Source organism: Macrobrachium rosenbergii, chromosome 52 (assembly GCF_040412425.1).
Source record: "Macrobrachium rosenbergii isolate ZJJX-2024 chromosome 52, ASM4041242v1, whole genome shotgun sequence".
NCBI lineage: Eukaryota > Metazoa > Arthropoda > Malacostraca > Decapoda > Palaemonidae > Macrobrachium > Macrobrachium rosenbergii.
The window spans coordinates 13,181,806-13,196,920 of NC_089792.1; the positions used below are offsets into that span (position 1 = coordinate 13,181,806).

Here is a 15,115-nt window from a genome sequence, read left to right on the forward strand (position 1 = left end):
TATTTACTTATGAAGGAACAACGCATTTTTCATTTACCTATGAAGGAACATCTACACATTTTTCATTTACCTCTGAAGGAACATCTACACATTTTTCATTTACCTATGAAGGAACAACTATGCATTTTTCATTTACCTCTGAAGGAACAACTACACATTTTCATTTACCTATGAAGGAGACAACTACGCATTTTCCATTTACCTCTGAAGGAACATCTACCCATTTTCATTTACCTAAGAAGAACACAACACATCCCCATCACTTTTCATTTAACTCTGAAGACCATCACACATTTTTCATTTACCCACCCAGAAGGAACAAGCGACCAGCCTTCCATTGTCGCCCCATGAATATAACAACTCATTTTCCATTTACGCAGCTGGAAGGAACATCTACAAGGAATTTAGGAAGAAGGAACAAGAACTCTTTATAATACATTTACCTGAGGAAAATCTACGCAACATTTACCTAAGAAGGAACAGTACTAATCAATTAAATCTATTTGAAGGGGATATCGTCAACACCTCATCATCCAGTCTCAAAGGAAGTGGCCATCGAATACAGGGGAACTGGGAACGCAAGATGGGGACCCATGCGGCGTTGAAGGGTGGTGTAGAATATGCGGTGCCCCATGAATATACATGTAGATATGCCTCCTCGTGAAGGGTGGGAAGAAGGGTGGAATGAAGGAAGGGTGGTGTAGAATGCGGTGTTAATACAGTGAAGGAGTGGTGTAGATATGCGGGCCTGGTGAAGGAAGGACCTGTAGAATGCAATTAAATGAATTTGGAAGGATACCGTCAATATCTCGATCCAGTCTGAAGGAAGGGTGGCAAGAATGCGGTGTTGGGAGAAGGAAGGGTGGGGACTAGATATGCGGTGTTGGTGAAGGGTGGTGTAGATATGCGGTGTTGGTGAAGGAAGGGTGGTGGCGTGTTGGTGGAGGAAGGGTATATGCGGTGTTGGTGAAGGGTGGTGTAGATATGCGGTGTTGGTGAAGGAAGGGTGGTGTAGATATGCGGTGTTGGTGAAGGTGGTGTAGGATATGCGGTGTTGGTGAAGGGAAGGGTGGTGTAGATATGCGGTGTTGGTGGAGAAGGGTGGTGTAGATATGCGGTGTTGGTGAAGGAAGGTGGTGTAGATATGCGGTGTTGGTGAAGGGTGGTGTAGATATGCGGTGTTGGTGAAGGGTGGTGTAGGATATGCGGTGTTGGTGAAGGGTGGTGTAGGATATGCGGTGTTGGTGAAGGGTGGTGTAGGATATGCGGTGTTGGTGAAAGGTGGTGTAGATATGCGGTGTTGGTGAAGGGTGGTGTAGGATATGCGGTGTTGGTGAAGGGTGGTGTAGATATGCGGTGTTGGTGAAGGAAGGGTGGTGTAGATATGCGGTGTTGGTGAAGGAAGGGTGGTGTAGATATGCGGTGTTGGTGAAGGAAGGGTGGTGTAGATATGCGGTGTTGGTGAAGGAAGGGTGGTGTAGATATGCGGTGTTGAAGGAAGGGTGGTGTAGGATATGTTGGTGTTGGTGAAGGGTGGTTGGTGAAGGGTAGGATATGCGGTGTTGATGAAGGGTGGTGTAGATATGCGGTGTTGGTGAAGGTGAAGTAGATATGCGGTGTTGGTGAAGGGTGGTGTAGGATATGCGGTGTTGGTGAAGGGTGGTGTAGATATGCGGTGTTGGTGAAGGGTGGTGTAGATATGCGGTGTTGGTGAAGGGTGGTGTAGATATGCGGTGTTGGTGAAGGGTGGTGTAGATATGCGATGTTGGTGAAGGGTGGTGTAGATATGCGGTGTTGGTGAAGGGTGGTGTAGGATACGCGGTGTTGGTGAAGGGTGTTGTAGGATATGCGGTGTTGGTGAAGGGTGTTGTAGGATATGTGGTGTTGGTGAAGGGTGGTGTAGGATATGTGGTGTTGGTGAAGGGTGGTGTAGATATGCGGTGTTGGTGAAGGGTGGTGTAGATATGCAGTGTTGGTGAAGGGTGATGTAGGATATGTGGTGTTGGTGAAGGGCGGTGTAGATAGGCGGTGTTGGCGAAGGGTGGTGTAGATATGCAGTGTTGGTGAAGGGTGGTGTAGATATATGCGGTATTGATGAAGGATGGTGTAGGATATGCGGTGTTGATGAAGGATGGTGTAGGATATGCGGTGTTGGTGACGGGTGGTGTAGAATAAGAGGGAGATGTAATAGAACAATAATCTGTCTGGAGAGAACCATGGATAAAATCATATCGAGAGCGAGAGACATGGAGGTAGAAAGAAGAGGAAGAAAAAAGATGAATAATGTAGGAAGTGAAATAAAGGACTGAAAACAAGATGCCTTATTTTGAAAAAGACACAGGGGAGGAAAACTTGAAAGACAGAAGAAAACAAGTAAAAAAATGCGCCGAAGGTTTTCTGTACAGCGTATAATGCTGTATGAAACTTTCAGCCACGGCCCATGAAACTCTTAGCTGGGGACCGCGGAGCTCAGCCACGGTCCGGTGGTGGCCTGTGCTGTTGGTACCAATAGCGGTGCCAGAAGTATGATTATGGCTAATTTTATCCTTGAATAAAATATAAACTGCTGAAGCTAGAGGGCTGCAATTTAGTACTTGGATGATTGGAGGGTGGGTTATCATAATGCCAATTTGCAGCCTTCTAGACTCAGTAGTTTTTAAGATCTGAGGGCGGACAGAAAAAAGTGCGGACAGGAAAAAGCGCGGACAGAAAAAAGTGCGGACAGAAAAAAGTGCGGACAGAAAAAGTGAAAAAAAGTGCGGACAGAAAAAGTGCAGAAAAAGAAAAAAAGTGCGGACAGAAAAAGTGCGGACAAAAACGTCACAATAGTTTTCTTTTACGAAACACTAAAAAGACAACAAAGAACAGAGGAAGAGTAAAAAGCAAAGGAAACGAGGAAAGAAAGGCAGAGTGGGGACGGAGGAGAAAGAAGAAACAAGGAAATAAACGAGGAGATTCCAGGAATAAAACTATATAAAAGAAATGAAAAACGACAGAAAAAATGGAAAGAGCACGAGTAACCAAAAATGAAAGGATAAAAGTAAAACGAAACTTAGTTTGTATGGGAAACATATGAAGACAGAACACAGAATAAAAATAATAAACAAGGAATGCAAAAAAATGCTGATGGATGAAAAAGGAGAAAAGTTTGAGGGAGAAACACCTAAAAAGTTCAAGAAATGAAAGAAAATTCGGCGAACATGAGAAAGGAAAATGCGAGAAAAAGAAAGACTAAGGAATAAAAACATATATGAGATTAAGAAAAAGATCCGCGACCGTTTAGCGTAAATATTTGTTACAGTGATCACCAAAACAATACTAAAAAAAAAAAAAAATACAAAATTATTTTTAAAAAACTAGAGAGAAAAACAATCACGCTTTCACCGCAAACCTCCGCTATGGCTGAGCAATCCCATCCCTACAATGTCCCCTTTCCCCAAAAGTGATATTCCAGTCACTTGTTACCAGCCACGAAAAACACCTTTCGAAAATTTGTCCTAAAAATCCACTCTTAATTTTTTATTAATAAACAGAAATAAAAGGGGACAAAGAGAATTGAGTCACTTGACACTCGACTAAAAATACTAGCTTTGACCAAAGAGCTCAAATTCTAAGACCTTTAGGTAATAGTTAATCATGCCTCTGATTAAAAGATTTCAATAAATGTTCTGATTATGTAGGCATATTAAGACTATGAAACCACAGGCTTTCTCACTGTCAGTCAATGTTATAAGTTTGTAGATTTCCAATAAAGGGCTTTTGGTGTTTTCGTGGTAAAAATACACATAACATGTACAAGGTAAGAATAAAATAGAACAGAATATAGAATTTAGGCCAAAGACCAAGCGCTGGGACCTATGAGGTCATTCAGAGTTGAAACAGAAAGGTTTGAAAGGAGAAAAACCTCGCAGTTGCACTATGAATCAACTGTTGGGAGAGGATGGAAAGTAAGAAGAAAGAAAAAGATTATGAACGGAGGTACAGTAAAATGAATGAAAGGGGCTGCAGCTAGGGGCCGGAGTAACGCTGCAAAAATCCTTAAGTAATGCATACAGTGCACCTCCTGCGGGGTGTTACAAAGTAAAAAAACGCATAACAAAAATAACAGACAATCAAATTTCAAAGACGCTTTTTCTATTAATGGTTAGATAAAACTAAATCCCGGATTTTTCTCCTTTCAGAAATTTTGTTCGTCCGAAGGAAGGCTGTCGAAGAAATAGTTTCGGGCTCGGAAGAACAGGTTCGAGGGTGAAGAGAGAACATTTGCACCTTCTGCGAGAGAGAGAGAGAGAGAGAGAGAGAGAGAGAGAGAGAGAGAGAGAGAGGGGGCATTGAACTGACGTGAGGAGGTGATATGCCGTATTTGTATAACGGCATCACACGACCCTTAGCTGGGTATTTATAGGCTGAGGTATGTTAACTGCATGAAGAACCTGCTGCCTGACTTTTCCTCTGTATGTTGTCCTTATTATGAATTTGCATAATATATCTAAGCACACTTTAAATGATGAATCTGCTCTTATTTACCTAGGTATGTGTTTTCCAGTACCAACTTAAATACATAAATATTCCAAAATTACTTTTAATTAATGAGATGTCCAGTCAATATCATTGTAAAACCATTACATCCTTTTTAAGTTCATGCGTAAAGCGATATAAAACAAATGAGATACCACCCTTGCATCACGCCCGACACCAAAAAATTGTAAATTTTACCAAAACTAAGTCATTCTCACCAAGTGTGGAAGGCATGATAAGATGTAAATGTTATAAAAAGTGGAAATAAAAGCGAAAGGCTCTCTGTCTACTTTTATTACCCAACAGAAGAACACCCGACTTTGAGGTAACTTTTGCATGACCTTCTAATTATTGTGAAGGTGTCTTCTCGTATGTAGTGTCAGTCAGATCACCTTCAAGAGGATTATGGATCTTCAAATATCCATATTTTCTTTTCTTAGGGAAGAGTTTTGGAATATTCTTGTTTTCTTAAAGTATCTCATACTGGGGTTTAACTAACATGCTATGTGGTTTTTCAAAAGAAATATTGATCACGGTACACAGAGAATTTTAAATACCGTTATTTGTTATGAGAATAATTTTTGAATTAAGATACCATTAGAGCTCTCAATGTGGATCGATAATATCACTCTTGAAGTATTATAGCTTACTGGATTGAATCGAATTGAATATAGAATTTAGGCCAAAGGCCAAGCACTGGGACCCATGAGGTCATTCGGCGCTGAAACGGAAATTGACAGTAATAGGTTTGAAGGGTGTAACGGGGCGGGGGGACCTCGCAGTTGCACTATGAATCAATTGCTAGGAGAGGGTGGAAAGTAAGACTGAAGAAAGAGAATATGAAAGGAGGTACACTAAAAGGAACTAAAGAAGTTGCAGGTAGGGGCCGAAGGCACGCTGCAAAGAACCTAAAGTAATGACGACAGTGCACCGCATAAGGTGCCCTGACGGCACAACCCCCCTACGGGGATTATAGCTTATTAATCGACAGGCAAAATTTGACTTCAATTAAAGAATATTCCTTCCATAAAAAGAATTATCTTGTTAAAATATTTTTAGATTAGACAGACGAACAAAACAGCTAAATATCTCAACTGAAAAACCCACTAACAAAGGCAAACGAAATCCCTCATAAATATTAAAAAAAATCTTACAATGCAGTTACTCTGGACAACATTTTTGGGTCACCGAAAGAGAAATTGTCACATCAAAAGGAAAATTTCCATTTGAAATGAGCAATCAAAATTTCCCAGGTAAGTGGTATGAGGGATTTACGTTTCTTTTTTTTTTTTTTGATCGAATAAAGCTTTCTATTCTTTCAGCCAAAATGGAATCCGCAAGGATCGTTTTAAAATTTTCGAATGGTCTTCCCGAGAGTATTACTGATTGAAATTTTTTTTTGTTTCAAGTGGGGCTGTGTATAAATAATCATTATACAGGATGATTACCTTCGTTTACCGATCAGGTTTTTTCTATCTTTACATTTTGGCATCTATTCCTTTCTTATTCTGTCGAACTTATTCTGCATGAACGTCTGCTTTTTTGACAATAATAATAATAATAATAATAATAATAATAATAGTCACTTTCATCACTATCATCTCTGCACAAACCTTCCGGATTCACATTTTTATATACCTATCCTATCCAGGCCAGATTGGAGTAAAACAAGTTGGGGTTTGGGGTGGTTTTGGAAGGAAGAACGGTGTATGGCCCCAACTGTACGAGAAAGATAAAGAAAACAAAAGTAAAGACCTCATTAAAAACCTTGACAATATGGAGAAAGATATATGAAGTTCAGTGCCTGCTCTGCTTATCTCCACGAAATCAGTCTTGGAAAGAGTTTAAATAAACTTACGCTAATGACATGATAATCATAACGGATTAAATAAAAAGATAACTAAGTGTTGCTTTGTATCTGATGACGTTAGCCCCACGAATAACCTCTGACAGATCAAACTGCCATATGGGGAAATGGTTAATTAGTTAACTATTGACAGAGTCTGTCTGTTTGTCTGTCTGTCTCTGTTTTTGAGGAAACTTTTAGAAATCATATTTATCTGTATGAAAGGAGTCATATATCTAAGAAAATGTTGTCAGGCTACAAGTCTACTTATATGTCTCAAATTTTGTTGAAGTCGCCTAACGCTTTACAACCGTCCATGTTTACTGTATTTCTGTAATCGTAGATACATTAAAGCTAGTACAATACCAGGTAACCTTTCGTGCCAAATATACAAATAATATTAGTGATAACTGTTGTATGAACAAACATCAAGGAATTAAAAATCAAGTCACGAACGGCTTGTGATCTATGACTTATGGTGCTCTCAATGACCAACATCCACAATTGGTTTCTTAAAAAATAAGAATTATTCCCGCAGATCACAGTAGATTTTACGACTTCAGATTAGGAAGATAATTATTATTATTATATTATTATTTCAGTAGATGAAACCTATTCACATGGAAGAAGCACACAGGGGCCATTGACTTTAAATTCAAGCTTCCAAAGAATGTTGGTTTCAACCTCCTACCGCAGATCCCACACTGCACCAGTAACTAATCACGGTACAGAGCCAGCGATTTTTCATCGCCCTGGGGGTCACGCAAACCCGCGACTTCTGAGCGGCGTGTCACGACGCTAGGCACCATACCAGCAGACATATATATAGTCTCTACATAACTCTGCGTAAAACTGCAACCTAGTCGAGTCTTTATCTATCACTCCAATAAAGGAAAGGGCTACATAATCAATTTTCGGACCAAATGCTGACTAGACAATAAGTGACCATTTCATTAGGGGTCAGAAGCAAGTAAATATTCACAACATGTAGGGATAATATTAGCATATATAGTCTTCCTAGCTAAATCAGTCCCTTGCATGACGATATTCAGTCAAATGATGCAAATGACACGAGACAAAATGGCGTCAAAAATGTTCGTGGTGTAGGACAGAATTTTGATAAAGGACTGGCAAAACATTGTGAAAAATGCTAAGCCTGTCAGAGGCAAATGATAAATGTATGCATGTGTATATAGGCCTACATATGTATATATATAGATCAATAAATATAAATACATATACATATATATATACCTGTATACTGTATATACAGTATATATGTATATATATATATATATATATATATATATATATATATATATATATATATATATATAAGGCCCATAAAACACTATAAACGTAAAACCATATATATATATATGGACAGGTATTACAATATATATATACAAAAACATGAGAGACAGACAGCCAGACAGACAACATCGGACAGAAATTCTAAATTCTGATCTAAATCTTCTCTTGCACCAATCGATTCTAATATAAGCACATATTCACAGGAAATACATTCAAAACCAAGTGAAACCAATTTGATTAGAATAAGTTTATATACCAACTCACGATTGATTCGGGTAAATGTTCTAATGACTGTTTAGACAGAAAATGACGGAACGATTCGTTCGCTCTTTGAACAGAGCACATGGGATGTTTTCAACGATTAAAGGCTGATTCACATTACAACATCACGTCACCGACACATCACGTCACGTCAAAGTAAGTGAGAATTTCTTACATGTAATCAAATGGACTTGTTCACACCATCACGTCACGTCACCGCCAAGCACACGGCTTCCACCGTCCCATCACGACACGTTTTATTGGAAAGAATATTTTGATGTGACGTGACGTGACGGTGCTTATGCGAGTTTCTTACCTTTAAGTCGCTGAGGTTGGGAACGAACTGAACAGGATTGTGACGGATAGTGTGAATGCAATGCTCGGCTGATGGGACAGTGACGTGACGTGATGTGTCGGTGACGTGATGGTATAATGTGAATCAGCCTTGATTGTGAGATGAAATAGAGAATAAATAAAAATCAATATTGCAAGTATAACAAAACGAAAACGAAAAGAACGAATGCAAAACCATGAAAGCATAAACAAGATTGCGAGAAAAATTTTGTTTGGCATCGATTACTTACTCTAACCTTGAATTATGATAATCGCTTTCCAAACAAACCAGCTTCAAAGCTTAATATGCGCCGATACACATCTGTCTATAAACTAAAACACGAGATTTGAAAGGTAATTTTCTTTGGACGCTTAGAGAAACTATCACTCAGAGATATCATACTCAAATATTCTCGCTGTTTTTATTTATGGCTCAATGTTGAACCGCAAGACTCTGATGCGCATTTGATAAAGATTTAACGCCATTACACTTTTTTCACTAAACCCTATTTAATACATACATCAATTACACATTCATACATCACCCGTTATAACGTATTCAACAGTCACACACTTGTATTCTGTACCATTTAATTGGCCTATGGGGACCAACCAATAGCTATTTGATATGGAGGGTTGGAGTTGGGGGGATTCAGCAATACCTACTATATTGTGAATAACAAAAGCATATAGAATCCCCCAACTGACAGACGACCAAAGGGGACCATAACACAGACAGCAGCCACCTCCCCTGTCACCGACCACCCCCCCTCACCCCGCCACACCATAGCAAAATCGATTGTAAAAACGCTCGGAAGCACTTCAAAGACACGAGTGAAAAAGAGTGAATGGATCTCGACAAATTATTTTTCCCTTCGTTTGCAATAAGCTTCTGCGGTAATAAAGTGAACATGGAACATGGACGAAGGTGTCAACATTGTAATATTTATTTTGCTTTATTTTTCAATCGGATTGGTGAGCACCTTTCCTGGAGGAAGGTATGGGAACTGTTTTATTTCCCTTCGCTGGAAAAAAAAAAAAAAGCTTTTGCGGTAATAGAGTGAAGATGGACGGTGTCAAAATTGTAATTTTTATATATCATGTTTTCTTTGCATTCCGAACTGGTGGGCCAGCTTTTTTTTGGAGGAAGTATGGGAACTGCTTTATTAACCTCCGCTGGCAATAAACCTTTGCGGTAATGCAGTGAACATGGAGGAAGGTGACAAAAGTTGTAATTTTTATTTGTCTTTATTTTTCTTTGTATTCGGAATTGGTGAGCCAGCTTTATTCGGTGGAAGTATGGAAAACTGCTTTATCTCCCTTCGCTGGCAACAAGCTTCTGCAGTAATGAAGTGAACAGACACGGTGTCAAAAGTTGTCATTTTTATTTATCTTTATTCTTAATTCGTTAATTGGTGAGCCAGCTTTATTTTGAGGAAGTATGGGAACGATTTCATTTTCGGTTGTCCGGTCCGGCTGCGCGTCGCGTCCCCAAAGGCTTTAGGTAAGTGGCCCCTCATGTACCCTGAGGCCAGCACAAAGAAAACGGACGCTACCATAACAAACCTCCGATTCAATATGGCGTAGCAGCCAGTGAATGCATTCGGATGGGGACAAACGCTTGTGTATTTCTTTCGCATTTCTCCCTAAGAATTTCTTCGCAAGCGGCATTTATACCCGTTTCAAACCCGCCAAAGTCGTCACAATAGAAAATTCTTTATTTCCAAAATCTCGGAAACTTTAAATTGCTTTAAAAGCGTTTCCGAAAAACCGTAATTTTCGGAGCTCACGAGGACTTGGCACAAATAAAAAGCGACATTAAACATTATGAAAACTACAACTACGTAATGAAAACAATTACAAAAACTGGGGGAGAGAGAAAAAGAGGGACGAGAGAGAGAGAGAGAGCGAAAGGACGGCAGAGGGGAGGATGGGTGACCGATGCTTATGGGGGGGCAGGGGGCCTGGGGGGAAGGGATGGGGAAATGGGACTTTTGGACCAGGGGAGAGGATTCTCTCTGGCGGCTTGTAATAACAAAACTCGCGCCGACCGCTAAATACCCTATTGTTGGCCATTGTGCGTCATTGTTGTGCTATTAACTGCCTCCTGGTCGGCCGCATTCATACTTTTAAGTATTTTTGGTTTCTGGTTTGGGAAATGAGCAGCGGGATTGCGTTTATTTGCTTTATTGATTTAGAAAAGGATGCCTCCTGTGTTCTCTCTCTCTCTCTCTCTCTCTCTCTCTCTCTCTCTCTCTCTCTCTCTCTCTCTCCCCGTCAGGACGGCATCAGAGAGATAGACAGTCATTCTCTTTGCTTGGCTGATTTTTCACTACGTCCCTGTTCCAAACTACAAATTAATCAATTGCACACACACACACACACGCGCACGCACACACGCACGCACACACTCACACACATACATATATATTTATGCATATATATATATACATATGTATATATATATATATGTGTGTAAGTTCATGCGTTTCAAACACACGTGAACATTTATATACTATCTAACTGTATGATCTGTCATATATGTATATATGTATATGTATGTATGTATTTTTCAAAAGAAGCAATGGGCAATAGGCTGATGAAGAGTTATTTATTCTGGTGATATATTTCTCGCTATAATATATAAGCTATTGCTAAGTAACCAATATATATATATATATATATATATATATATATTTCTCTCTCTCTCTCTCTTTCTCTCTCTCTCTCTCTCTCTCTCTCTCTCTCTCTCTTATACATCTCTTTGATACGTTCACATCTCTTTGGGGTCTTATCCTGTTCTCTCTCTCTCTCTCTCTCTCTCTCTCTCTTATTCACATCTCTTTGGGGTCTTACGTTCACATCTCTTTGGGGTCTTATCTCTCTCTCTCTCTCTCTCTCTCTCTCTCTCTCTCTCTCTCTCTCTCTCTCTCTCTCTCTCTCTCTCTCATCTCCTAGGGGTCCATTCTTTTGTGATCTTAAGGGAAAAAAAAAAACATACCCAGCTCCTAATGTTATTATCTCTTTTAACTTGATTTGGAGAGAATGTTTTATAGACTGATCTTCTCGGAAGTTCAGAGTACTACTGAATTGCTATCCTTTAGATTTAGAAAAATAGCCGCCACTGTATACTAAATTATTTTCATGTGAAGTTTTTTCATCATGTATGGCGAAAAAGCCAGGCACTGAGGTGTCAGGTAAGATTCCCATAGATTCTTAAACAGGAATGATCTAAAGGACTCAGCTCTGGTTCCCATTTTATCTAAAAACAGCCAAGGTGCTGTTTCTATCAAGCGCAGTAGAGAGTTCGCAGCAACTATCAACATCAAATCAGTGTAAAATTTTTGCAGATATTCACGCCTCTCACTCTTTGCTGAAACTTAACTTTACGACCAACATACATTGATACACTGCGTCAAAATTAATCGCGCCTTTAGCTGTGACATGCTTGATTGAGGCGTAGCAGCTGTTAATGATTTCAATAGCGAGGTTCTGGAGGATAACTTCATTTTGAGCTTGCAATGTGGCAGAAGGTTTGTAACAATTCGTTGCCTGAATGATATTTGGGACTCAATCCAGCAAGCCCATTGGAGGAGAGAGACCGTGGAGACAGGCTCTCGGGTAGGCTGTTGCAGCTCTGCTAGGCCTATGTAAGGGAGGTTGAGTCACATGACAAGGAGAATCTCCTCCCTTTCAGGATTAAAATCGCTTTTTCAAGGCCTCCATTCTGTTCATAAAATCACACAGGGACGCTGCAAAGTACCTTTATGCCTACAGTGCAAACCGTGAGGTACACTGACAGCACTACTCTCCTATGGGGATTGTAGAATAGCTGAAAAAAAAATTTGCCAAGAAAAATGCAGTAGTTGCAGAGGAATATGGTGTTTTATAGTAAAATAGCAGCCTCTCTGAAACAGCCATCGACTGCCACAAGACTTACAAGAAATCTGTTCTGCAGTTGAACAATAAACGAAACAACAGCCCTCTAGCAGTCGGCAATTTGATGAGGCCCTCGGGACCTCAACAGTTTTCGAAGGAGTCTATTCAGCGAAACGTGTGGCACTTACTTACTCCAAGCTAACAAACACTATACGACAAGGCCTGTGTGGAAGTGGTTATACACATTTTAAATGATCTAATATGACGTTTCAAGGCGTTCAAGACTTTAGTTGTTGGAACACGACAATTTGTTTCAAATTTAATTTCTTGTTTATATTTTTTGGTGTCTGGTTTCTGTTTTTAAAGCCTGGTAACTGTTTCTTTAGAGCCAGGTAACTGCTTTTTTAGAGCCACCAGTAAATGTTTTTTAGAGCCAGGCAACTACTTTTAAGAGAAAGATAACTGCTTTTTTAGAATCATACAACTGTACTTTTTGAGCAAAGTAAATGCACTTTTAGGGCCAGGTAACTGCTTTCCTTGAGCCAGGTAACTGCACTTTCAGGGCTAGGTAACTGCTTTTTTATAACTGGTAACTGCTCTTAACTGCATTTTTAGAGCCAGGTAAGTGTCTTTAGAGCCAGGAAATAGTTTTTAGAGCCAGGTAACTGCTTTTTTTAGAATCAGGTAACTTTTTTAGAGCCGGGTAAATGTTGTTTTTACACCACGTACCTGCATTTTTTAAAGCCAGGTAACTGCTTTTTTCAAGGCCTAGTAACTGGTTTTTAGAGCCAGGTAGGTATGATTACCAATTCCTCCTTCGGTATTATCCACGTACTTTAAAACATACCTATCAACTTATAATAATGATTTTATCTGCAAAAAATATGGCTACAAAAATGAAAATAAAATCGACTATATTCAAATTTCTAAATTTACTTTCAGGGAAATAAACTCCACAATAGACTAAGGGCTGTTGAAGGGACATAAGGGGAAGGGGGGAGGGGGAAGGGGAAGGAAGGACAGGGGGGAAGGGAAACTGGCGTTGAGTGACATCTCCCTAATTTCCAAAGATTTCAATAATTCCCTCAAGTATACTTTAGGGACGACACACTCGAATAAATCCGATTAAGAAAAGTAAACACAGTTCAGTCCTCTCTCTCTCTCTCTCTCTCTCTCTCTCTCTCTCTCTCTCTCTCTCTCTCTCTCTCTCTGCTTTACCTTTCAATTGTTTAAAGTTTTTCATTTGTTTTCTCTTTAAGTTTCACATCTCTCCTTTTTTCCCGTGCTTGCTCAGTTGTCGTTTTAAACTGATTGTAGTAATATTTTATTATCTCTATATATCTATCTACTCGTTTATCTGCCTATGTACATCAATTTCATTCTATTTCTTGCAGTCCTGTTTCTCATTTCTATTTTGAGCCCTTTTAAAAAATTGCAACGGTAATTCAAGCCTTATCCCGCCTCTCTCTTTTTTAACAGCATAGTCTCTCTCTCTCTCTCTCTCTCTCTTCTCTCTCTCTCTCTCTCTCTCTCTCACACACACACACACACACATACATACACTACAGCTGTACATGTTTTCCTTATAGCTAATTAGTTCTCGAACCTGATTTATAAAGCGCATCACCTGGAGTTTTCCCTCTGCTATAAAATTCCTCTCAATAAATCGTTACATGTACATTGCTCACGGATTAATTTCTTTTCAAGTTACATAAGAAAGAAACGATTAGATACATAAAGGAAAAGAGCTCCTACATCATTTTCGTAAAGCGAAGTCACTGAGAGTAACTCGAGCAATAAAAATGTAAATATGTTTGGTGAAGTTTTCGCTATCAAGTACGAGCGTTGTTTTCTTACCTGCAATAAAGAAAGAGTCAATAATCTCGTTATAATTACGAATAATAATGGCAGGCAATAAGAGGAAGTTTCTTTCTTAATTCGACAAGTATCTTTTTGAATCGGTATACATTACCCGAGGTCTGACAAACGCCATGGAATTAGCGACAAGAAGGTAATGTGACAATGTAGCATGCGGTTAAAATGTATCTTTGAAATGAATAGAATTTCTACCCATGAACATGGACACGAAATAAAGGCGACTTCAATTAGAGTTAAGTTAATGAACGTTCGGAGCTCTATGAGTGTTCCATATACGGATTATGTTCTGATTCCTATATCTTTCGCTTATTTACTTATTCATCAGCTAAAAAATCTGACCAGATGAAATGACCCTTTAATTCAAAGACTTTTGCGATAGATAAGGTAAGATTGATGTATGCTTTAAAATGACTGACACAGGCACCATGAAAGAAAGAGAGAGAGAGAGAGAGAGAGAGAGAGAGAGAGAGAGAGAGAGAGAGAGAGAGAGAGAGAGAGATTGGTGAAAATATAAACTGTGCATAATGAAAAGGAATAAGAGAGAGAGAGAGAGAGAGAGAGAGAGAGAGAGAGAGAGAGAGAGAGAGAGAGAGAGATGTTACAAAAATATCTTATTGAATGGGTGAGAATTACCTTACGGATACCTTCCAGTTTTAACAGGATATATTTTGACAGAGCACAGAATACTTAAAGTGTATATAGCTTCTCTCTCTCTCTCTTCTCTCTTTCTCTCTCTCTCTCTCTCTCTCTCTCTCTATCTCTCTCTCTACACCTTAGCTGCTACCCACAGCTGTCGTCTAACAAACAGGTACATAATACACTGCTTAGGTCAACAGATGCGCATTGGATTTTTCGGGAACACGCCCATCTTTCCGTCCTCGCCCGATTCGAGATTCGAACGCGTGTCGTCCAGTTGTGAGCTAGAAGCACTACCACCAAAATATGAAGCTGGGCACGAAAGAAATAAAACTGGAGTGACGTTATGTCAAAATTTTAATTAGAAAAATTTAATTATATAAGTAGAGAACTATGACAACAGGGGAGAAATAAATAAAATATTAATGAAAGAAGGAAAAATGTGAGTTG

The 15,115-nt window shown here is 39.3% G+C and overlaps 1 protein-coding gene across 2 annotated transcripts in view; it reads left to right on the forward strand.

Moving 5' to 3' along the window:
* The window catches only part of LOC136833692 (uncharacterized), an 84,221-nt gene that overhangs the window by 48,699 nt on the left and 20,407 nt on the right, over window positions 1-15,115 (forward strand). Inside the window, exon 2 of one of the 2 annotated variants that reach the window (XR_010851565.1) lies at window positions 4,182-4,447. The exons of the other annotated variant lie outside the window; for it this stretch is intronic. The gene's annotated coding sequence lies outside the window, so the exon portion shown is untranslated. Of the gene's footprint in view, window positions 1-4,181; window positions 4,448-15,115 lie in introns of those variants that run through there. 2 annotated transcript variants of the gene reach the window in all.